The sequence below is a fragment of the Arvicanthis niloticus genome, chromosome 14 (assembly GCF_011762505.2).
Source record: "Arvicanthis niloticus isolate mArvNil1 chromosome 14, mArvNil1.pat.X, whole genome shotgun sequence".
In the NCBI taxonomy this organism is placed as follows: domain Eukaryota; kingdom Metazoa; phylum Chordata; class Mammalia; order Rodentia; family Muridae; genus Arvicanthis; species Arvicanthis niloticus.
The window spans coordinates 28,167,492-28,191,761 of record NC_047671.1 but is presented as its reverse complement, the minus strand read 5'-3'; the positions used below and the strand labels follow the sequence as shown (position 1 = coordinate 28,191,761).

The window sequence follows — 24,270 nt, the reverse complement described above, 5'->3', positions numbered from 1 at the left end:
AGGGCCCAGGGCAGGCTGGTTCACAGCTTGCAAAAGGACAGCCTTCATTCCCACAGGATATATTTATTATGTTCCTTCTGTATACACAGTCCTGCACACTTTTCCAGGACACAGATACAAGAAGTCTATATCCTCGCTGCCCATGAAGAGCCACAGGAGACAGGCAGGCAGCACATTCCCAAGCAGGAGAGAAAGCAGCCCCTGCCTTAAGGACAGGGTGGCAAACAACAATGTCTCTAGGGTCCAAAATTATGAAGCAGATGAAGTGAAGGCAGGGGTCAGTAAAGGGCATATGCCTCATACCTAGCATGAGCCACTGGAGAACATAGGCTTGAGGCTTTCAATCATCCAATGAGGAACAGGGCAAGCTGAGAGACGGGGTCTCATGTAACCAAGGCTGGCTCAACTCCTGATCCTACCTCTACCTCCCAAATTCTGGGATTAATAGCACATATATACCACTATGTCCAGCTTGATGTTCCGTTGTTTTCTGGTAAAGCCAGAAGTGTTTTATACTGTAAAATCTCCTGCTGACTACTAGCTCAATTATCTGGCATGGGGCAAACAAAATCTGCCTATGGGGCAGATGTGGCCTGCCAACCTCTAGCTTCTGTTTTCTTAAAAAGGACAGAAAACACGGTGTTGAGTTCAGCGCAGGAGGTGTGACCAGCACTGTGGAGACCAGTTAGGAAGACAGCATCTCTGTAGTCTCTGTACCATTCCTTCCAGCTGCCTGGGAGAGGGACTGGGCTGAGAAGTGAGGTGGGAGCAGGAGGGATGCTTAGGAGAGGTATAGATACAGGACTGGGACCACAGGGAACATGAACCTCTCAGCCTTCAGGCTAACAGGTCACGCCAGGAGCCTATGACGACGCCTAGCAGCCAACATTTCCTCAAAAATCCAAGGTGCCTGCCAGCCTCCAATGCAAGCCCAGGCTCTGGGTGGTGGGAGGGGCTGCCCGCCTCACAGACCTGCAGACTAAATCAATCAGACTAAATCAATTGGTGGGAGAATAGCAGGGGTCCGATTTCAGACCTGCAGCTTGAGGAAGCCGGCCAACAACAGCTCCATGGGGGAAGGGAGAGGAAGACACAATGGGGGTACAAAATGAGATTGAGAGTCCGGTCCTGCCTGGCCAGGCTAGGCTGTTACATAAGCCTGCCTCAGGACAAAGCATGGGAGGCCTGGTCTGAGAGTCCCAGAAGGCAGAGGGAGGGCTACACGTACTGCCTACCCACGGCAGCTCTACAACCTGGTCCTGTAGCTCCCAGGAGCCAAGTGAGCCCAGGGATAGGGACCCAGAGCTAGGGCAGGCACACAGGCCAAACCACAGAGCAGAGCAAGGACAGCCATGTACCAAACGCTTCTCAAGTGACAGTTGTATAGCAGGCAATGGGGGAGTCCCCCACATGTACCTTCAGATTGAACAGATAAACATCCTCGTTTTATACACCAGGAACCTGAAACACAAAGTCACCAAGGTCATACAAATCCTATGTGGAGGAGCTGGCTTCAAAACTGACAGCAGCCTCTGTGACCGTACTTGAAAGATCAGTGTGACATGGCCCTTTCTCTCTAGCCTACAGTGCATAGGGCCCTTACTCATCACTCTGTCAATCTGACGAACTGACCGGACTCTTTCTTGAATACAGTACAGAGGGCTGGAGACATAGCTCAGCTGTTAAAAGCACTAGCTATTCTTTTAGAGGACCTGAGTTCAGCTCCCAGTACCCACATAGTGGCTCACAACCATCTATAACTGTATCATAAGACTAGATGACCTTTACTGGTATACAGATAAATGTATACACAGATAAAATATCCACATAAATAAAATAATCTTTTTTTCTTTCCTTTTTTTTTTTTTTTTAAAGAAACACAATAGGGGTAGCTTAGAAATTAAAGCCTAGAGAGGTGGCTTAGAGACTAAAAGCATTTGCTCCTGTAGAGGACCCAGTTCAATTCTTGGCATCCACACAGTGGCTCACAACTATCCATAGCTTCAGTTCCAGTGGATCTGCATTCCACAAATACCAGGCATGCATATGGTGTACAGACATGCATGCAAGCAAAGCACCAATACACATAAAATAGATTTAAAATTTTTTAATTTAAAAAATGGAAAGCGGGGGAAGCAGTACACAGAAATGCCGTCAAAATGGCACCTCTAATGTCAGGGGCTCACAAACCTATACATTGGGGAGAACAGGTGGGCCATGCCCACAGAGTACCCTATAGAAAGGAGACAAGGAGCAGAGGGAAGGATGCTCACAGGCAGGCCTTCTAGGTCTCTCAAATTTGTAGCTATAGAGCCCTTCACCCACAGTTATGGGCACAATCGGGGCCAGGGCCTAGTCATCCCTGCAAGACTGGGAGAACAGAATGAATCAGGACACACAATGGCCTGTGACTCTGGGCCCCCACTGAGTGTGACTCACAGTTCCTTGCTGCTGGGTAGGCGGTGTACAGCTAGGCCCAGCATCTGGACAGAATACTCTCTCCCAGGACTCCATCCAGCCTTTTGCTCACCGTCTTGTTGAAGACGCCTTGTTGGCCTTCCCCAATCCTGGTAGCAAGCAGTGAGTTTCCAAAGGCCCCCACCTCCCCATGCCCCTTGCTATTTCCAACAAATCAGAGGTCTGAAGGTGGCAAGGCCAACAAGACCCCATTCAATCCCAAGTTCTCTGCTGCCTCCCATCGAGTGACTTCTGACAGCCCCATCCCACCTCTCAGTCTTCTAGTCAGATGGGGCAGTTCCCTAATGGAAGCCTTGCTGGATATATAAACAACAGGCCTGACAACTTCACAGAGCTCTGGATCTTGCCTTTGGGAAACTACATAAACATCCTTCAGAGAAACAAAAGTCAAACCTGCAGACTCAACTTTGTTTAAGGATGTCAAGAAATTCTTTTCCAACACAGCCTGCCCCTTCTATCACTATTGTTCCAAATATCCTCTCAGGACCTAGAAAACACATTTGGTTTCCGTCTGGGGTTTGGGCTTCTTGGTGATCTTCCTCATGGAAACTGTCCCACCCCTTCTTGGCAGCTGTCTCCCAAAGCACCTTCATCTCTCTTCCCAGAATTGCCCTGGGCCACCCGGAGGATATGGCTACATTGTCTGTGGGAATGGGACCGTTTAAGGGAGAAAACCTTTCCCTGGTTAAGAAGAACAGTGACAACACTGAGCTCTGGTCCTCACAGTGACTCTGACACCCTATGCAGCCTGAGTAAGCCCCTTGCTCCTGCTCTTAGCCCTTCAACTGTGAGATTAAGAGTTTTTGTATCACCAGGGGAATTCCTGGGGCTCCTAGAAAGTACACTGGGAACACAGGCAAGGAAATACAGAGGAGGTGGTAAACAGACTTAATAATTTTTATTCATGTGTGTGCGTGCATGGGTACGAATGCGTGCCCTCAAACAGAGAGACCAGGAGCAGACTTCAGACCCTTTAGAACTGAAGTTACAGATGTTTGAGGGTGCTGAGATCCAGTCTGGGCCTCTAATAAAACAGTAAGTGCTCATTAGTGGCTTAGTTATCTCTCCAGCCCCTGTAAACAGATTTTTAACCCTCCCACTTCTCCAAACAAAACCAAAAGAAAAACAAACAACAACAACAAAACCAAACAAACAAAAGCCCCACTTTATCTCTCAAATTTAACCTCTCACCCCAAGCTGGGACCTTGAACCCCAATTACCCAATACGATCTTCTCAGGGTTCTCTTACTCATTTACAAGAATTAAGTCTATCTAGGGCTCCAGTGTAACTGTGCTACACAAACACTCCCAGGCAACCTCTACCCATTCTCCCGAGACCCTAACCCTGCGGATGTTCAGAGCTCCTCCATCTACTACAGACTTGGTGTAGAGACCAGGAGCAGACTTCAGACCCTTTAGAACTGAAGTTACAGATGTTTGAGGGTGCTGAGATCCAGTCTGGGCCTCTAATAAAACAGTAAGTGCTCATTAGTGGCTTAGTTATCTTAGTTATCTTGCAGATGGCGTACCCATCTGCAAGCCCAGCACTTGGGAGGTAGAGGCAAGAGGATTAGGAGTTCAAAACCAGCTAAGGCCAGCCTGGGCTACATATATTAGACTGTATATCAAATAAACAAACAAAAACAAAGGCTGGGACTTCAGCTCAGTTTGTAGTGATGCCTAGCTCAAGCAAAACCCCAGCTTCGATCCTTAGCACCATATGAACAGGTAATGGAGGTGCATGCCTGTATTCCCAGCACTGGAGAGTAGAGAAAGAGGGGAATGAAAGTCTTTGGCCAGCCTGGACCACGTGAGATCACGTTTCAAAACAAATAAGATGAGCTCGGTGGAGTATGTCTTTGATCAAAGGCAGAGGCAGGCAGATCTCTGCGATTTCAAGGCCAGCCTGGTCTACAGAGAGAGCTCCAGGTCAGCCAGTGCTACATAGTGAGACTCCACAAACATTCCTAAATCTAGTCCCTCGCAGCTATGCACAGCCTCGGCGCTTTCATCTATAAACACAAAGGACTCCAGTGCCTCCCTAATTTAGAGGATTATTCTGGAAATTGCTTCTGAGAACATGACTGGGAAATGTCTAGCAAGCACTGATAAACTGTCAATAGACATGAGTAGCAATTGTGATCATGATTAGGATCACTGAGATGTTTACAACCACTGACTGCGGACAGCAAAGGCTTCTCAGAGCACATCCGGCCAGTGGTCCACGCATGTGCCCACCCACTCATCCCTAACACAGCCATTCGCTAAAGCAGGACCCATAGTCTCCGACCCCAGCCCTGGGCCAGGCCCAGAACACAGCTGGCTTATTCCTGGCTCCCATTTGTCTGTTTCCTCGTTCAGATAGTGTCTGTGTTATTCTAACAGTCCTGGAGCTCAATATGTAGACCAGGCCAGCCTTGATCTCACAGAAACTCTTCCTCTGTCTCCGGAGTACTGGGATTAAAGGCGTGCCACCCTGCCCCAACTCCTGGCACTTATTCTTGCCAACACAATCCCTCCCTCGCTCTTCCTCCTCCCACTATTGTCTTCCTCAACTTGTCCCAATGTTCTTTCTTATAATCACAGTTTGACAGTACCCTAAGGCTATTATAAGATTGGTTCTTGGGGTACAGGGCATTAGTCACAAATGGCAGCTCTTTCGAAACAGGGTAGAGAGTGGGCATGGTAGTGTGTGCCTTTAATCCCAGTAGTCAGGAAGCAAAGGGGGTGGATCTCTATAAACTCAAGGTCAGCCTGGTCTACACAGTATCAGACTAGCCAGGGCTTCATATCAAGCACAGCTGGACTCTCGAAAGAAAGAAAGAAAGAAAGAAAGAAAGAAAGAAAGAAAGAAAGAAAGAAAGAAAGAAAGAAGAAAGGAGAGAGAAAGAGAGAGAGAGAGAGAGAGAGGGAGAGAGAGAGAGAGAGAGAGAGAGAGCGCCAGGCAATGGTGGCACATGCCTTTAATCCCAGAACTTGGGAGGCAGAGGCAGGTGGATTTCTGAGTTTGAGGCCAGCCTGGTCTACAGAGTGAGTTCCAGGACAGCCAGGGCTACACAGAGAAACCCTGTTTCAAAAAAAAACTAAAAAAGAAAAAAGAAAAAGAGAAAAAAAGAAAAAGTAGAGAGAAAACAGGCTTTCTGGAGTGTCCCTATAGTTGTTCATATCTGAAAATGCTAAAACAGGAGTACAAAGAAGAGACATTTCTTTTTTAAATGACCTAGGATAGAAAGGAACTGGGCTTTCCTGGGTTTCTCCTGGTGCTGGCAATTTGACTGGAAACAGGAAAGTGGCCCTGACTTTTTTATGACCTAGTTCTGTGGTCCTTGTGCATGAGAACAACTTGGAGAACAACTGAGCACACACGCACACGCACACACGCACACTGCTGGGCCCCACCTCAGCACCTGACCCAGGTGGTCTGGGTACAGAGACACTGTCTGCACATCAGTCCCATCAGTTCCCAGGTGATACAGATGCCAACGATCCACAGCTCAACTTTGAGATGTTCCAGCTAAAACTGCAGGAGAGGCAAGGAAGCCACCAACTGCTTCCATTCCCATAAAAGCACAAGCCAGGGTGTCACAACAGTCAGGAGGAAGGGCACACAGGCAGGACACAGCTTGAGTACAGGGCCTGCTAGGACAACACTCACTTCTTGCCTGGCATCTGCCTGGGCAGGTAGCTTTGTGCAAGCAAAGCGGAGGGTACAGACCAAGATGTCTGCCACTAAGCAAAGACTACAGCAAGCCTCCACCCTACACCACCTGGAGACCTGTTCAGACAAGCCAGTCCTTGGCCAGCCTGAGGGTGCTGAGAATCCAGGCCTTCCCTCACAGGGTCAGACTTCAGGTCTGAAAAACCAGAATCACATGAGCTCTAGGGATTTTTTTTTTAATTTTTATTTTATGTGCATGAGTGTTTACTTGAATGTATGTCTGTACTACTTGTGTGCACTGCCCACAGGAAGGTCAGAAAACTGTATCAGGTCCCCTGGAACTAGAGTTACAGCTGTGAGCCACCACGTGGCTGACAGAGCTTGAACCCGGGTCCTCTGGAAGAACAGCCAGTGCTCTTACCTGCTGAGCCATCTCTCCAGCCCTGAGATCCACTTCCAGAAATATGGTGCTTGCTCCCTCCAGAAACAAATACTGCCATCTTGGCCTGCTGTGATATGTTGTTTTCTTATCACATAGTTGAGATCGGTCCCCTCTGGTAGGTAGATCAACCCTTCAACCTATCTATCAATGCTTCACAGACAAGGAGGTGGCCAAAGGAGCCCTTTAGAAATCAGCACTGGCTGTAATCCCTGAATCTAAGTTCCATGAGGAGCCACTGGTCCCCCTAGGCTTTTGTTGCCCTATCTGCTTAAAGAAGGGAATGCCAACTCCATTTCCCACCTCTGTTATAAGAACGAAGTGAGCACCTCGGACAGGAGTAGCTATCAGACTTGTGGCACACGGGAGGCAGAGCTGGAGGCCAGACTGGTCTATATAGTGAGTTAGAGGCCAGCAAGGGAAACACAGTAAGACCCTGCTTGTGTCTGATAAACTCTCAAAGTCAGACATCGAGCTGAGCATGGTGATGTATGCCAGCATGGTGATGTATGCCAGCCGTGCCAGCAGTTAGAAGGTGGAGACAGGATGATCAGGAGTCTAAAGCCAGCTCCTGCTACACAGTGAATTTAAGGTCATCCCAGACTAAATCAGACCCACTAGCTACCCCAGAAATCAGGGAGAGGTAATACAGTAAGAAGGAAAAGTGCTTGTCTAGCACACACAAAACCCTGGGTTCAGTTCCCAGCACATATGAATCAGGTGTGACGGCATAAGCCTCTAATCCGAGCAGAAGGAAGGGCAGGGCAGTCAGAAAATCAAGGTCATCCTTAGCTATATAGCAAGTTTGAGGGCAAAGGGGGGCTACTTGAAACCCTGCCTCCCACCACACACACACATACACACACACAAGCTAGGTATGATGGCTAGAAAGGCAGGAGGATCACTGAAAATTCCAGCTCAGTAACAATTAGTTATAGGCCAACCAGCAAAGCCGCAGAGAGACCATATCAAAAAAAACAAACAAACAAACAAAAAAAACATACATACATACATACATACGCCAGTCTCAATAACCATATGTAACCAAAACTTGTCTACAGTTAAAATGCTTCAAAGGACAACTGCTGTCCCTTTATACAGGTGAAGAACTAAACTCCTGGCCCAAGGCTCTGTAAGCAGAAGTGACAGCAGGAACCTGGCCGCAGGCTGTCTGGTATTCAGTCTTATCTTCAGCCTTGACTTGTGTGGACCTCATTACTGCCTTTTAAGTCCTGTCCTGTCCATCACTTCTCCCTGCCATGGATTCATCCTTTCCTCCTAGAAGCTCCAAGACCACAGTCCAGACAGTTAGAGATGGGTCCCTGGTCATGAGAGCCACCATAATTAAGGCTACCTGCCCAACTCACCTGGCACAAGCTTAAGACAGGACTCAACATGGTTACCAGAGAGGAGATGGGATTTGAGTCCCTTAACGAGGATGACAGGATGGAAGAGAGAAAGCAGAGGCATTAACATGGGGAGGAAATTCTGTCCAGCTTCCAAGATACAACCACAGCCACTGTAGGCCATGCAAACACCCTAGCCCTCTGGACTCAGTTTCCTTACCTGCACTTCCCAGTCTTCTACAGTAAAAAGCTACTCCTGCTACTCTGAACAGCTCCTGCCTGCTGGATGCTGTAAATCAACCATCCTTTCCAAAAGAGGAGTTTGGGGTTTTATTTCTGGTTTTGTTTTACATTTAGAATCTGTGAGAGTGGGTGTGAGGGAGTGTGTGTATGTTTGTGGCATGTGCGGAGGTCAGGTGACAACTTGTAGGAGTTGGTCTTCTCCTTCTACCATGTGGGACCCCAGGGATCTAATTCATATCATCAAGAATGGTAGCGAAGTGCTTTTACTCAGTTGAGCAATTTCACAGGCCCAACAGGAATATCCTGATCACTGTTCTGCAGTTGGGGAAACCAATGCTTAGATTTAGAAATTAGCTAATTGCTAAATCTAGTCATGAAAGAACTGGGATCTGAACCCACAACTCTGAATTCTACTCCAGAAAGCTGCTCACCTCTCTGGAAAGAGGCCTCAGTCAGCTTCTGCTTCTGGAACACAGAGTCAAAAGATTGGGCGCCTCTGTATGTTAGAGTTCAAAGCAGGGATAAAAGAGCCGGGGAGCCAACAGGTCCATGGATGTGGCAAGCACAGGCAATGGCAGCTGTGAGCATCAGGACGTCCACACGGGAGAAGTGAGACCTCAGAGCCGCTCACCAGGGAGAGTTTGGAGGCTGGGAAGGAGAAAGACCGGAGACGCAGCCTCCTCACAGCCTCCTCACCGTGAGCAGAGGCGAGGGGAGGGATGAGAGGCACAGCTGGAGAAAGGAAAAAGAATGGGCTCTGCTTGGTGGTTGAGGGACATGGGACACAGGGCACCGCCACTACATAGTGGAGCCCCCTCCATACCTCAGCAAGTGTTGTTCACCTTGTACACTTTCAATTTTGATTAGCCTAGCCCATATCAAAGTAACAAGCCATAAAGCAACTTAACATGGTCTCTTCCAACTAGAGGAAAGAGCTTTGGGAGTATACTGTCTCTAGCTCTGTGGCTGCACGCTCCAAGGCACGTCTACTCTTCTACTGAGTCCCAAACAGGCCCCATTAGACACTAGAACAGGCCCCAGGGAAGGAGAAGGCAGTCTCTAGAGCCCTCGGGATTGGGATACCCTCCTTGAACCTCTACAGGGAAGGAGGGGAACAACCTTGCCACACACCCTCACCCCTCCCTACTCTTCACCTTTAAGCCCACAGACCCAGGAACTCCTTCCCCAGCTCATGATCCAGGAAAAGTACCTGCTCTCCACAGATGGAGACCATGGAGAAGCTGATCCCACTGTGGAAGTGGAAACCAAACCTTCAGCAGGCCAGGCTCTGGTTGGTTCCAGAGATAACTCTCTGTAACTCCCATCCCAGAAGACTGACACACATGTGGTACACAGACATACAGTCAGGCAGAACACCCACACACATGAAACAGAAACAAAAGTTAGAAAACATTTTTAAAAAAAGAAAGAAAAGAAAAAGACACAAAGAAAGAAAAAAGAATTCTAGAAAGAAAGCAAGAAAGAAAGAAAGGAAAGAGGAAAGGAAAGGAAAAGAAAGGAAAGGAAGAAAAGGAAAGAAAAGGAAAGGAAAGGAAAGAAAAGAGCAAGGAAAAGCAGTGTATTGGAAGAAGCTGGGCTGGGTGTCCTCAGAGTACAGGAACTCTAGGAGGAGCCTTGCGGCCTGTGGGTATTGGGGCTTCCTCAGCTGCACAGGAAAGGCCACTTCAAGAGCTATGAGAACAGTGGGCTGGAATGGGCTGAGTACTACCATACTTCTGGGTTCTCAGGCAAAAGGGGAACTGAAAGCAGCCACCCAATCCCGACCCTGTGGGTACATCCTCAGCAGGCTGTCTCCTGTAGACTCTTAGCAATGAAGTCCTCTCCTTGTCCTCAGGCAGTCTCTTTCCAGCTTAGATGCCCTGGACCTGACCTTTCTGCTGTCTCAGACCTCAAAAAACCCTACAGGACCAACCAGCCTACGGCATCTGCCTCTAGGAAGCTTTCCAAGGAAAGTGAATTTGCTGGGACCCTTCCCCAAACCTTGGCCAACCCCAAGGCAGCTACAAATCCTACAGCCTCCCTCCTACCATCAGCCTCAGTCCGAGCTGCCTAAGCTGACTAGGTTGACTCTGCTGGGTCACACACAAGCCATGAGTCTTCTGGTCCCGACCCTGTGTGTCACTCTTGCCACCATCTTTGGACAAACAACCCTGGGAAGGACGACTCGGTGGCACAAAACCACAACAGTTTGGGTTCGAATCCTGCCACTGTTAAGTGACTACCCCTCGGGGCCTCCATCTCCCCCACTTTCAAACAGGGCAGGGTGGGGTGACCAGCAGTCGATATTCTGCAGGGTATTGTGAGGAGTCAATGGGGTGTCTGTAAGGAGCCTGGCACCAGGCCGGACACAGAGCACAGTAACAGGCACCATCTCAACAAGCCGCTTACAACCTTCTGTCTTCTCCGCCACAGCATAAAACCCAAACTCAGGAGCAGGGTGCTATAAGGCCCCACAATCCAGTCTGGTGCCCACTGTCCTGTCTGAGGGCCTGAATCCTCATACTTCTTCCTCCAGGATCCCTCACTAACATCACCAACCAGGAGGCTCTTCCTTCACTGTCCTGCGGCCATCCTCTACCACCGATCACCTGAGGACACCCTGCTTCACAGCCTCCCCTCCTCTGATCCATGTCTGTCCTCTCTAGTCGAAATCCAGCAAGCACTTCACCCCTATTTCATGTCCCCTGTCACCCCTGGCCACAGAAATTTTCCATATGAATTTTAAAAATTACCCAAACTCCTCATCTCAAGTAAAGAATATCCAAGCCCTCCAAATAGTCCTGTTATTTCAAGCCATACCCAAAACAAATTCCAACCTAGTAGAAGTCTGAGAAAGCCCTAGAGATTTCTAAGTCTGGCTCTGGTTCTAAAGTACAGACACGTGGGTCCAAAGCACAGGCAAAGCAGGTCCCCAAGGCCCGGGCACAGAGAGCTCTGGGCTGCTGAGACTGTCTCTTTCACATTCTCTCTTGGCTTCCTGACCACACCTCTCAATCTGAAGATTCTTCCTTGCACACTCCCTGTGACAAGAGGCTCTCCCTCTCCATCTCTCTGTAGCTGACTTTCTTCCTTTACCTGTTGACTCTCCCAGAAGCCTCTGCTCTGATCACAATGACAAACAAGTAAGTCTGACCACATAACAAGGGACAGCCCCAGCCCCCAGGACCCTTTCCAGGACTTCCAACCCTCTTTTTAATCCCTCGCTTTTCAGAGCTAAGTGGCTAAGTAGCGGAATTTCCATTCTTGTTCCTACAAGCTGACAGTGATGTCAGCCCGGGAGAGCTCTCTATTCCCAGGGCCTAAGGAAAGTCTGTGAATCGTGTAAATCCCACACTCTGGGCTGGAGGGCCTTGGAGCAGTTAGAACCGCCCACCCCCAGGAACCCACCGCGCCCATCACACTAGCCTAGCCCTCAGCCCATGTTTCAAGATGTCATTAATTAACAATTCGTATCCCATCTTTTAAGAACTCAAAATCCCCAGTCAGAGCTTGATTGGTAATCATATGATATCATCCCTCCCCACCCTACTCCCCAACACCCCAAAAGACTGGGCCTGCCTAGCATGGGAAAACCAGTGGGAATCTGAGCCAGTCTTCATAGTCACTAGTAGGGTCTTTCCTGAGAGGCTAAAAAGGTGCCCAGTACTGGGCTAACTGGACTCCAGAACACACAAAGACGGGTATCTCCATGAGGATTCTGCAATCTTGATATTGGCTCAAAGGTCATCTTCATACTAGCTCCAAGGACCTTTAAGGCTAAGGTGTCACAAGGCCTGCCTCTCACTTTGGCAGTGGACCCTGTAGCTAAGACATTTAGGACATAAATCCTTGACCTTAGGTCTATATCTGCCCAAGGGTTTTACTCTTGAACCCAACCTCTTAACCCCTGTCGATCTGAAAGTGGCAAGTCTAGAGGGAGATAAAAAAGCTCTGCAGGTCTCCTGGGTGCTGGGGAAAGTCTGTTGACAAAGCCACCAGCTGTCCCCAGTTGGAGCCAGGGAGACAGACTCCTCCTTCCTGAACCACCACCCACACAGGGAGACCTTTCCTACGAGGACCTAGCCAGCAACGGAACTTGGACCATCTCGAAGCTCAGATCACAGGCTCCGACTGACCTCCCCTCCAGCTCCAGCTGCCCAGCCTAACAGAACAAGGGCACAAGACCTCACCCAGGCAAGTGCCGGATAAAAGGGTGCCTCACCTGGGGGAAGGGTGATGGGGCAAGGAGTTGGCTCCTATGATTCAACTAAAACTGAAACTATAAACCCAGTCACATCGAAGGCCCTAGTAGTGCCCTGTAGTTGATATGGAAGGACTGAGAGAGGGGACAAATCCCAGATCCCACTTCTTACCTTCCTGACCTTTTTCCATTCAGTGCCTCAGTTTCCCCTTTTGTAAAATGTGCCTTAAAGTAATGTGGGGAAACTCTGTAAGCGAAACTATGTAAAGCAGTGAATTAGCCCAGTGCCTGGCACACACAGCAAAACATGCAACTGAACACTTGTTGAATATAAGCATGCCAACATTTCCCGAGGTCCCACACCCTGGCTTCAGCCCAACTCTGACAGATACACCCATTTTACAGGTGAGGAAACAGAGGCTGGGGAAAGTAAGGAACCTGCTCAAGGTCACATAGCTAGGCAGCAACGAACACCGCGGTCTGTCTAACCCTCAGTCCAGAGGGTAATATTGCTCCAGAATGTCCCCCCAAGCTCGCCTAGGGGCAGGACGGAGGACCAACAGTGGGATGTAGGATCTGTAGGGATCCTGGCACGCAAGAGCCAGGTGATGGATGAGTCCTCAGCTTCTTGGCAGCCCTCAGACCCCCACGTCCTACAGGCGTCCCCTCCTCATGCTGGTCAAATGCTAGAGTCCCGGTTCCGAGAAGCTGAGGGAGGAGGGGAGTTAGGGACCAGGCCGCTCAGGGCCCCGGAGAAAACCGGTCCGGCCGCCTTCCCCGCTTCCCGAAGCTGGGACCCGGCCTCTAGCCCCCTCCCATGCTAGACAAAAGTTTCCCCTGTTCGGGAGCCGGGGAGGGGGAGGGGGCATTCCTCGTGGGTGACATTATCCGTGACCTACAGCTGCCGCGCTGCCCGGCCCGCACCCCGGCCCGCCCGGCCCCGCGAGGCCCCCACCCCTTTGTCCTCCCACCACCCGCCCGGCGCCCGCGCGCACCAAACTTGCACCGGGGCCGCTCGGGCCCCCGCGCGGCCTGCACGCCGTGCCCCGGTGGCGAGCGCTCGGCCCCGGGACGCCGGCCGCCCGGCCCTCCGGCCTCTTACCTGCCTCGGCCGGGACGCCAGGGGGAAGCGGCGCGGGTGGCCGCGCGGCCGCCGGTCCCGGGCGTGCGCGAGGCGGGCTGCGGGCCGGCTTAACCCCTTGCTGGCCGCGCGGCGTCCGCGCCCGCGCCCGCGCCCCCGCCCGTGGGGAGCGCGCACAAGGCTGCCGGGCCGCCCGCCTCCCTCGGCCCGCGCCTACCTCCCCCGCCGTGGCCGTGCGCGGGGCTCGATCCGGCGGCGCGGGGCGCGCACGCTGCGGGGGCCCGGCGGGCGCCGGGGCGGGACCGGGCGCCGCGAGCCGAGCTGGATCTCTCGCTTCCACCCGGATTCTCCCTCGGCTCTCCCGGCCGATTCGGTGCTGCTCGGCGACCACGTGACGCGGGCTGCCTTTGACCCCGGTCTCGGAGCGGGTAGGGGGCGGGGGCCCCGGCCCGAGGGGTGTCAGGCGCGGGACCCGCGAGGGCGGTGCGTCGCCGCCAGGGTCCCGGAGGCGATGACCCCGAGCAAACAAAGCCCTGGGGAAGCCAACAAGTTATTTGGGGTCAGGGAGGGACCGGCGCTGGGGGTCGGAGAGGCGGCAGAGGGAAGGAGGGGGGGGACAAAGACTCGCTGTCGCTGAGACTTACACGGGCCTGGAATCTCTCTGGCTGGGCCCCGGGGCTGCGGGTTCTGCCCCACTGGCCCGTGACAACCCTCCAGGGCCTCCTCAGATGGCTAGCGACAACAGGTACCTGTCTGTGTGACCCCCTCCAGGGCAGGACTTCACACCCACACCCTCACGCCCTCACTCTGACTGGAACACTCTTGCATTCCCCTTACTGTGTGAATCTGTACTGATTTTATTGTTTCCTCGAATGTCATCTCCCTCAACAAGTTGTCCCCAGCTTAAATCAGTCCCCTCTGTGGCCTAGAGCAGGCAGACAAAGAGCTACACGGCCTTGTGCAAAAGTTTCTCCCACCTGGCCTGTCCTTCACCCTCAACACTTCATCCATCTCAAAGACCCTGCAAGTTGGACAAGGTTCCCTCCCGTTAAGCAGATGGGAACACTGAGTCTACTATGCTGTACTGAGAGCCCTTAACAGCTGGTGCTAAGATTTATTCTCAGCCCAGAGAGGTCTGCTATCCCTCAGCCAGCCAGTAAACTGCAGGGAAAAGAGAAAGGTAGGAAAGGTTTGTAATGTTGTAACAGCCCTTAAAGATCCTGAAAGTTACCAGGCAAACTGAAACCACAGAAAACAGCAGCCTGAACTCTTCGGCACCATCAGAGGCTCAGGACTGTTAACTATAGGAACAAAACTGAAAAACAAAACAGCAGTCAGAACAGAGTGGACTGTTCAGAGAAGGCAGCTGGCACTGGGATCAGGACAGACCCATCAAATTTCCCCAATGGGATCAGGTATCCTCCTCGGTTAGTCTACTTCTGTCTCCCAAGAGGTTGAGATGCTGAGGCCTAGACACAAAGAGATGTTGGCCTAGGAGCTAAGAAACTACCAGGCTTCTGCCTTCTGTATTGTGCCCATGTTACGCCTCTGGAAGGAATGTAGTCAAATGCGACTGAACTTGAAGATAGGGACACAGTCCACTACCGCAGGCCATGTATGGACAGGATGTGACCCCAGTACATACTGCAGCCACTACCAGTTTGGCCAGGGAAAACAGCATAGACCAGCAAATTCTTGGCAATCTTGAGTTTCCATAGCAGCCAGTGTAAAGTTCTTGAAAATAGGCTGAGGCTTGGGTGGGTCAAGAAGGTCCACTCCGTCAGCATGCAGCCCTGTGAACAAGATCTGCATTCTAGAAACTGTGTGGGAGGGCCAGGGTTGAAAAGGACAGAAGTTTATGCTCAAGCTCGGATCTGAGGATTCAGCTCAGTCAGTAGGGTTGTTGCCTAGCAGCCAAGATACCCAGGGTTCAATCCCCAGCATTGCTTATATATGGTGCATGCCTAGAATTCCACGGCACTCAGGAAGTAGAGGCAGTAGGATCAAGGTGTTATCTAGGTGTTGAAAGAGGCTTAAGTGGACATGAGCAACCCCAGACCCCCATGAGGAGCAAGGGCTATCCTCAAGATTGAAGGAATATTGGTCAGTGGTGGCACAAGTATTTAATCCCAGCACTCAGGAAGCAGAGGCAGATAAATCTCTTGAGTTCGAGGCCAGCCTACTGGTTTACAGAGTGAGCTCCAGGACAGCCAGGGCTACACAGAGAACACTGGGAAAGTGGGGGGTTGTTGAAGGAGCAAGGAGAGGGGCACCTCCAGGAAGTGAGCCTTTCAGCTGGATCAGAAGAACAGCAGCTAGGGTGAGCTTGGGGAAGGAAGATGGACTTTTCTAAAGTGAGGGACAATTCGCCATGTGGAAGTGGTTCTGGAAAAGCTGCGTGGAGCATGGCAGAGGAAGCAGGAAGGAAAGGCTGACTCAGAGAAGTCTGAAGGGTGTCAGGAGCTGCTGAGTGCAGCCTGGACTGAACTGTAATAATCCTGAGGACCTGCTGTAAAGAGAAGTCTTCTCATGGGAAATGAGGCAGGTGGGAGGCAGCCAGGCAGGTCAAGGGCATATCCAAAGCAGACTTGGAGGGCTAGCCTGTGAGTTCGGTAACACCATGTCTCTGAAAACATTTCTGAATCTTCAAAACTTCTGCTTCCTAAACTGAGCCAGAAGCCTTCCAGCCTGCTGGATGTCCTGTGAGGATCTGTAGGGTTTGTTTTGGTTTGGTTTTGGTTTTGTTGTTTTTCTGTGTGTCTCTATAACCAGAGCTGGCCTTGAACTCAGAGATCAACCTCTGCCTCCATCCTGAGTGCTGGGCCTAAAGGCATGAGCCACAGCCACCCGCTTTGAAGACCTACATTCTTCGTGTTTTCTTCCTTCCTTCCTTCTTCCTTCCTTCCTCTTTGTGCATCGTTGTCATTTTGTCTGTATGTATGTCTGTGTGAAAGTGTCACGTTATCTGGAACAGAAACTACAGACAGCTGTTAGCTGTACTGTGGGTGTTGGGATTTGAAACCAGGTCCTCTAGAAGAGAAGCTAGTGCTCTTAACTACTGAGCCATCTCTCCAGCCCCAGGATCTACATTCTAACAGTGTCTAAGATTCTACCCCTTTCTACCCTCATGACCACTCCTCAGGCCTAGTGACACCCCCACCCCCCACTGCAGACTTGAGACCTCCTTGCTGTCCCGGCTTCTCATCTGCTCCATCTTAGCAAGGCAGAGGTACACTCATCGCTCCCTCAGGCTCTACCCCACATCTCTCATCTATGAGCCCTCCCATTCCTCCTGCCTTCAAACAGGTTTTTCTTTCCTTCATCAGCTCTACCTGAAGCAGAGCTTCCTTAGCTTGCCCCACCCTTCCCTCTTCATCAAGCCCAATTCCCGTTGAAAACAACCACCAGCTTAGTTTCCCACCCTCCGAGGAGGAGAAGTATCTTGCCTGGGTGTGTCTGTTCAATACCTACTTGTCCTCAGTGAACACAGCCCCACCTTCCACTTTGAGATCCAGACTCATTGTGTAGCTGGCCTGGGATGTGCTATATAGCCCGGGCTGGTTTATGCCTTCAGAGTGCTGGGATCAAAGGCATTCACCATAAAGCCTAGCCCCCAGGCTGCTGATTTTAGTTAAAGGAATGTCCCAAGGCCAGTCTTTCTGGGCTCTGACACATCTAAACTATGTGGCCAAGGTTATCTTCTCGACCTGTCTTGTCTCGACTGTTTTCTCATCTCTGCAGTGTAGGTAATAAGTGTGGGTGCTTTTGAGAGCTGTGTGAGAATTAAATATGGGAAGCCCTTTGTGTGGTATCTGTCCTATGTTAAGCACTGTATAAATGCAGGCTGAATAATGGCGATCCTCGGGTTGACTTTATTGGGCTTTTCCTAAATCCTTGACACGGCACAGACCTTCTGGTATACATGTCCTGTCCCTTCCTTGTGTCGTCCCGGTGTCTGCCAGCTGCCCAGCTCTCCTACCCAGGTCGCTGGAGGTCGGACTGACTTTGGAACCCTGCTGAGGCTCAGTGCCCTGTTTAGTACTAGGCACATGGCCAGTACCCTGTCTACCTGCAGAATGCCCACTGATGCCAGTCCACGCCTTTGTTCACATAGACTTCTTTAGAGTCCTCCTCACAAGGTACTGACTGGCAGGGAGGATGGATGAGCAAGAAGGTAAGACCTCCTGTATTACTGCAAAGAGAGGAATGCAAATACATAGGAAGATACAGAGCAATGTCTGTGAGCTAGGAAGAGTCCTTGGACTCATGTAAGTGAAACAAAATTCACGTAAACAAGCAAGCACCCTTGCCTTTTCAGTCAGCTTCCCCAGACCCAAAGCTGGGTTTCTCTAAGGGTAGATCTGGTCCATAATAGACTCTGGCCACCTTCTTTCTCCCTCTGCAAACTTGTTCAGCCTCCTAACTCTAAGATCCACAGCACCTCATCCAGGAAACCTTGTTCTGCCCAGAGGCCTGTGCAGGCCCTGATCACGGTTTTAATGATTTTCTGTGGATAGTGGGATTTGTCAAGGATAATCCAAATGTCATGTCATTTGCCTTTTAAAAAGAAATTAAAGGTGGTTTGATGAATGTATAACTACATATGATTTCATGTTTGGACTGCAGTGGAGGCAGAAAATAGACTGTGTCGGACCATGTGACCTGATCTGTGGTTTGGAGAACATGGTCACCATAATTACAACATTGACCACAGGGCACATGGCGCAACAGTTCCCCTCCCCCACCCCACCCCAGGGAGAGGGAGAGGGAGAGGGAGAGGGAGAGGGAGAGGGAGAGGGAGAGGGAGAGGGAGAGGGAGAGGGAGAGGGAGAGGGAGAGGATAACTGTTTAGTGACAAGGACTGGAAGAACTTGATACCTACTAAGCAAATGGAGACAACCTGTAAAATGGGCAGGTAGTCCAATGGAGAATGGATATAGAATGAAATGTTTTGGAAACCAAAGTTTGTTTTGAGGTGGAAGATGAGGGGAGGGAAGAAAAGAAGAGAGGCATCAAGCAAGAAAGCCAGCCTCCGAAAATCCAGTAATTCCCCCTTTTAACAGTGCTATTGTTATGCTCCAATTACAATCTGACAAAGAAAAACACTCTCAGGGGCCAGTGGTTTCTAAGAGACTATTATCAGCAAGTGGCTCAAGGTTCCCTGAGGACAGGGCCAGGTGGAGGAGCCCAGCCTCTATCTAAGCTGCAGACCCAGGAGCAGGCTGCCAGGACCTTTGACTTTTTCTTTTCTTTTCTTTTCTTTTCTTTTCTTTTCTTTTCTTTTCTTTTTTTTTTTAAGGCAGGGCAGATGTAGTCAAGGCTGGCCTCAAACTAATTGTGTGGTCTAGAATAACTTTGAACTTCTGGTTCTCCTTCCTCTACCTCTAAAGTGGCCTATGCCACCACACTTGTTTTTATGCCTTACTGAACAATCAAATCCCCTGGAACCCCAGCTTTACGCATGCTAGGCAAGCACCCTACCAACTGAGTTAACATTCCAGCCCTTAGCTCGGCTTTCATTTTGTTGTACAGTGGGTGCTAGTGGTGGGATACCAGGCCTCACACATACTAGACAGGCCACTAAGCCACACCCCCATCCCAGCTCAAATCATTGCTTGGCATTATTCCCTTTGAGCCTATTGGTGGCTGAGTTTCTGACTTCTGAAGTACTCCAACTCTCCTTAAAGAAACAGAGAAGGCTGGAGAGACAGCTCTGCTGTTAGGAGCACTTGAGCACTTGCTGCTCTTGCAGAGGTCTGGAGTTCAGTTCAGTTCCCAGTACCCATGGATCCTAAACCAACCCTCTTCGGGTTTTCATGGGCACATAGATACATATGCAGGCAAAACATTCATAATGTAAAATAAACTCCTTGTTGGCTTTTGGCTTGGTTTGGTTTTTGGTTTTGTTTCATTAACTTACTTATTCACTTTACATTCCAGTATCCGCCTCCCAGTCCCCCACTCACACGGTTCCTCCTCCCCATGCCCCCTTTCCCTTCTGCTCTGAGGAAGAGCCCCCACCCCCACCCTCGGATATCATCCCACTCTGGCACATCCTCTCCCACTGAGGCCAGACAAACAGCCCAGTTAGGGGAACAGAATCCACAGACAAGTAGACAACAGAGTCAGGGTCAGCCCCTGCTCCAGTTGTTGGGGAACTTGCATGAAGACCAAGCTGCACATCTGCTATTATATATGTTCAGGGTTGGGGGTCTAGGTCCAGCCCATGCTCTTTGGTTGGTGATTTAGTCTCTGGGAGCCCAAGGGTCCAGGTTAGTTGACTCTGTTGTCTTCCTGTAGAGTCCCTGTCCTCTCCAAGACTACCTAAGCTCCATCTAATGATGGCTGTGAGTCTCCGCTGGGTGGAGCCTCCCAGAGGACAGTTATGCTAAGATCCTGTCTGCAAGCATAACAGTATCATTTGTCAGGGATTGGTTCTTGCTCATGGGATGTATCTCATTGGTTGGCCATTACCTCTGTCTCTGCTCCATCTTTGTCCCTGTACATCTTGTAGACTTCACACAATTTTTACTGAAGGTTTTGTGGGTGGGAGGTTTTCTAGTTTTTGAGACATGGTTTCACTGTATAGCCCCAGCTATCTTGGAACTCAATCTGTAGACCAGGCTTGCCTCTGCCTCTTTTTTTGTTTGTTTGTTTGTTTGTTTTTGTTTTTCGAGACAGGGTTTCTCTGTGTAGCCCTGGCTGTCCTGGAACTCACTCTGTAGACCAGGCTGGCCTCGAACTCAGAAATCTGTCTGCCTCTGCCTCCCAAGTGCTGGGATTAAAGGCGTGCGCCACCACCGCCCGGCTGCCTCTGCCTCTTGAGTGCCGGGATTAAAGGCATAATTTTTGTTTGTTTGTTTGTTTGTTTGTTTAAGAAAAATAGAGAAACTAAGACCCAGGGAGGATAGGAATCTGTTAGAGCACCATTGGCATAAAGTAGAACTTAGACCAAGGGTCTTAGGGCTTAGGGTTTCTATTGCTGTGATAAAAGACCATGGCCAAAATGCAAGATGGGGAGGAAAGAGTTTATTTGGCTTGCACTTCCAGATTATAGTTCATTACTGGGGGAAGTGTCAGGACAGGAACTCAAGCAGGGCTAGAACCTGGAGGCATGAGCTGATGCAGAGGCCATGGAGGGGACTTACTGCTACTACCTTGCTTCCCATGGCTTGCTCAGCCTACTTTCTTATAGAACTCAGGATACCAGCCCAGGGATGGCACCACTCACCCTGAGCTGGGCCTTCCCGCACTGATCACTAATTGAGAAAATGCCTTACAGCTGGATCTCATGGAGGCACTTTGTTAGCTGAGGCTCCTTCCTCTCGCATGACTAACTAGTGTCAAGTATGGATGCTATTTATGGGTCCTTGGAAAGATATAAAGGAAGCAGTGTGGACCCTGATGGAGAGTTGGCCCTGGGGCCAGCAATATGGTTAGTCCTGTTTCAGCCTACCTGCATCAATGTAAGTGTTCTTATCATTCCAAGATCCTCTACATGTCCACCTCTCAGGGTTGGTGTGAGATGGAGTAAGAGTTGGAGACTAGGTAGGGGAAAGTGAGAGATGTGACAAGGATGTCCACACAGAGCACACGGGGCAGATGCAGTCACACTCAAGGTACATATTCCCCATAGTTTTAGCCCCTTTCCTGCAAATTGCCCTCCAGCTAGGTCTTAGCTCTGAGGCTGAATTTTTTTTTTTTTTTTTGAATCCAGGGCCAGCCCTCAACTACAAGCATTTGCCTTGGTTCCAGCTGTTTATTGGTAGAACCAGGGTGATGGTTTCCTTCATAGCACCACTAAGGAGATTAAATGAGATATTAGGAAACCATTCAGCGGGCTGGAGAGATGGCTCAGTGGTTAAGAGCACTGACTGTTCTTCCAGAGGTCCTGAGTTCAATTCCCAGCAACCACATGGTGGCTCACAACCATCCATAATGAGATCTGATGCCCTCTTCTGGTGTGTCTGAAGACAGCTACAGTGTATTCATATACATAAAAGTAAATAAATTAAAAAAAAAAAAAAAAAAGGAAACCATTCAGCACCTTGTCTGCCATAGCTATCCTTATGAATCTTATTTTTACCCAGTTTCACCTGTCTTCACAGGCCTTCCTGGAGCCCAGCAGCCAGTAGGCTCTAGAGATTCCAAAGAACCAGCTGGTTGCCAAGAAGAAAAAATAAGACTATGGGTGAATGAAGAGGCCTGAAGGACCCCAGCCTCTTCCTGGCATCCCAGGACCAGTTCTATTTAGAAAAGAACAGTAGAGAGGTTCACCAGAAGCAGAAGGCCCAAGTGGGGGCTCCCTGAAGCCCACCATTGGGGACATGTGTTGAGGGAATGTCCTGGAGCATGGAGGTCAGTGGTCCCTGGAGAGTAGGCTGACTGGGCCTGTGAATGAGAGGCATGAAGTGTCCGAGATTCAGTATGATGGAAAGATTTGGAAACCTAGCATAAGGTCAGGTTCTGACCGTCTCTGATGCTCACAGAGAGCCATCTGAGACTTTGCAGTGGAAGGTGAGTAGGTGCACAGATGAACCATCTGGAAGACATGTCACTCACAGAGGGATTCATGGACCCAGGATTTCAAACATTGGGGGGGGGGGGGCTATTATAAAGAAAGAGCTGGGAGAGATGGTTTGTCTCAAAAAGGTACATTAAAAACACACACACACACACAAAACACTCCAGATGCTCCAGATGGGATACATAAACAAAAATCTTTTCTGGATTCTGGATTTGAGAAGCATTAGGTTGGGGGAAAAAAGGAAATACCCCCCCACACACACACACACACAAACACATATACACACAATCAGTGAGCTGTTTTAAAGTCTTTATATAAAGTCTTCAGAATCCTATGTGTTCTACCCCTAGAACACATGAGCTAGTCACATTCCAAATACTCTGAAGCCACATGTGCCTATGGCTACAGTGTTGGAGAGCATGATTTCAAAACCTAAAATCCTGTGACTCACTTTTCCAGGATGCTGGGCCTCTGAGAGTCTGGTATCCGGCAGCCTGCTAAAGGCTCCATAATGCTACAACTGTGATATTCTACTGGATTAAAAATGTTTCCTGAGCCCCAGGACTGCCTGTGAAGAAGGCTTTTCTCCACATGTCTCTCGTGTGGAAATAAATCCAGCTTCCTACAGAGCCAATGGGGGAAGGTGGGAGCTAAGAGCCTCCCCTCAGCTGCCTGTACCATCTGGCCCAGCCTGTGGGAGAGGGGATGGGTGTGCCTCTCCACGTGGGGGACCTTGCTTCTTCACCATCCCTGGAGCTCTTCATTTCTCCATCCGTGTGCATAATAAGTCTGCAAGTGAGGCTCTTACCCTGAGTCTTTGTGGGAAACAGGCATGCCCATGCCTCCCTCCCTTGGGTTCTCCCTACTCAGAGTAGCATCTGGGGTCAGTTAAGCCCGGATAGAATTCCCCAACCGTGAGCTAGGCTTCCATTTGCTCAAGGTTGGAGTCTGGGGACCTGGGAGGACAGAAGTCAGGGGCCCATACCTTGGAGCTTGCAGAGTCAGAAGTCTCTGAGGGTTACAGGATCTGTGTCTTTCACCGAAGATGGGGAAACAGGCCTAAGAACAGAAGGGCTTTCCTAAGTTAGACACAAGGTGAGGGTTGCACTGTGCCCAAAGGAACATCTGCTTAGCAACCAGTCTCCTCTGCCCCCAAGCTCCTCATCCTAATCACCACTTTCCTGTGGGGGAGGACAAGGAGCAAGCTGGGCAAGGCTGGATGTCGAGGATGCTGTGGGAGGCCACACACATTGCTGTCTGGTAGCGCCTTCTTGGCTTTGGGGTGTTTCTTTGTCTGGGCTGCCAGAACAAATCTCATGGATGGAGGGCTTGTGAACTACAGAAATCTGTCTCCCAATTTTAGAGGCCAGGATATCTAAGAGCAAGGCTCTGGCAGATTCTGAGTCTGAGGCAAGCCACTTCCTGTTTCATAGATGACTCCCTGCTGTGCCTTCACATGGTGGAAAAGATATATGAGTTCCTTGGGCCTATTTTATAAGGGCATTAACTCCAGTGGTGAAGCTCAGTTTTCAAGACCTATCCATATCCCACAAGTAGGTGCTCACACCTCATAATACCATCAGCTTGGGGTTAGGATTTCAACATGTGGATTTGGGGGCCACAGCAGGATGCTCAGATGAGGCCCAGAAATGTCCTTCTGAAACCACAGGAAGAAACGAAGTTCAAGAGGCCTTTAATCCCAGCACTCGAGAGGCAGAGACAGGTGGATCTCTGAGTTCCAAGCCAGCCTGGTTTACAGAGAGAGTTCCAGGACAGCCAGGGCTACACAGAGAAACCCTGTCTTGAATGCCTCTCCCCAAAGAAGACTGTTTTTCTTTTTCTGTGTATGAATTTTTTGTTTTATGTGTATGTCATGACTTAGTGTGCCTGGTACCTGTGGTGACCAGAAGAGGGCCTTGAGACCCCATGGAATTAGAGTTACAGATGGCTGTGAGTAGCCATGTGGGTGCTGGGAATCAAACCTATGCCCTCTGGAAGATCAGCCAGTGCTCTTAACCACTGAGCTGTCTCTTCAGCCCCTCCAAGTTTATAAATGGTTGGGGATGTAGCTCACTTGGCAAAATGTCAGCCAATCATGCATGACACTCTAGAGTCGAGTCCCAACATGGTATGCATTGGGTATGGTGGCACACACCTGTAAACCTGAGTTCAAGGTGTGGCTACACAGCAAGGTTAAGGCCAGCCTGGAATACTTTGTAACAGGCTGAAACCATTAAAAAGAAGGAGGAGGAAAGTCCTTACCTATTGCTGTGAGGCCCTAGACCTAAAAGGGGTAG

The 24,270-nt window shown here is 50.0% G+C and overlaps 2 protein-coding genes across 5 annotated transcripts in view; one reads left to right on the top strand and one right to left on the bottom strand.

The window, feature by feature from the left end:
- The window catches only part of Ndst1 (N-deacetylase and N-sulfotransferase 1), a 61,587-nt gene extending 47,775 nt beyond the window's left edge, over positions 1-13,812 (bottom strand). Inside the window, exon 1 of one of the 4 annotated variants that reach the window (XM_076912586.1) lies at positions 13,664-13,812. The gene's annotated coding sequence lies outside the window, so the exon portion shown is untranslated. Of the gene's footprint in view, positions 1-13,467; positions 13,618-13,663 lie in introns of those variants that run through there. The other 3 variants (XM_076912587.1, XM_076912589.1, XM_076912590.1) reach the window with 3 other exon arrangements.
- The window catches only part of Rps14 (ribosomal protein S14), a 32,538-nt gene continuing 20,490 nt past the window's right edge, over positions 12,223-24,270 (top strand). The window contains exon 1 of the mRNA XM_076912597.1: positions 12,223-12,358. The gene's annotated coding sequence lies outside the window, so the exon portion shown is untranslated. The remainder of the gene's footprint in view (positions 12,359-24,270) is intronic.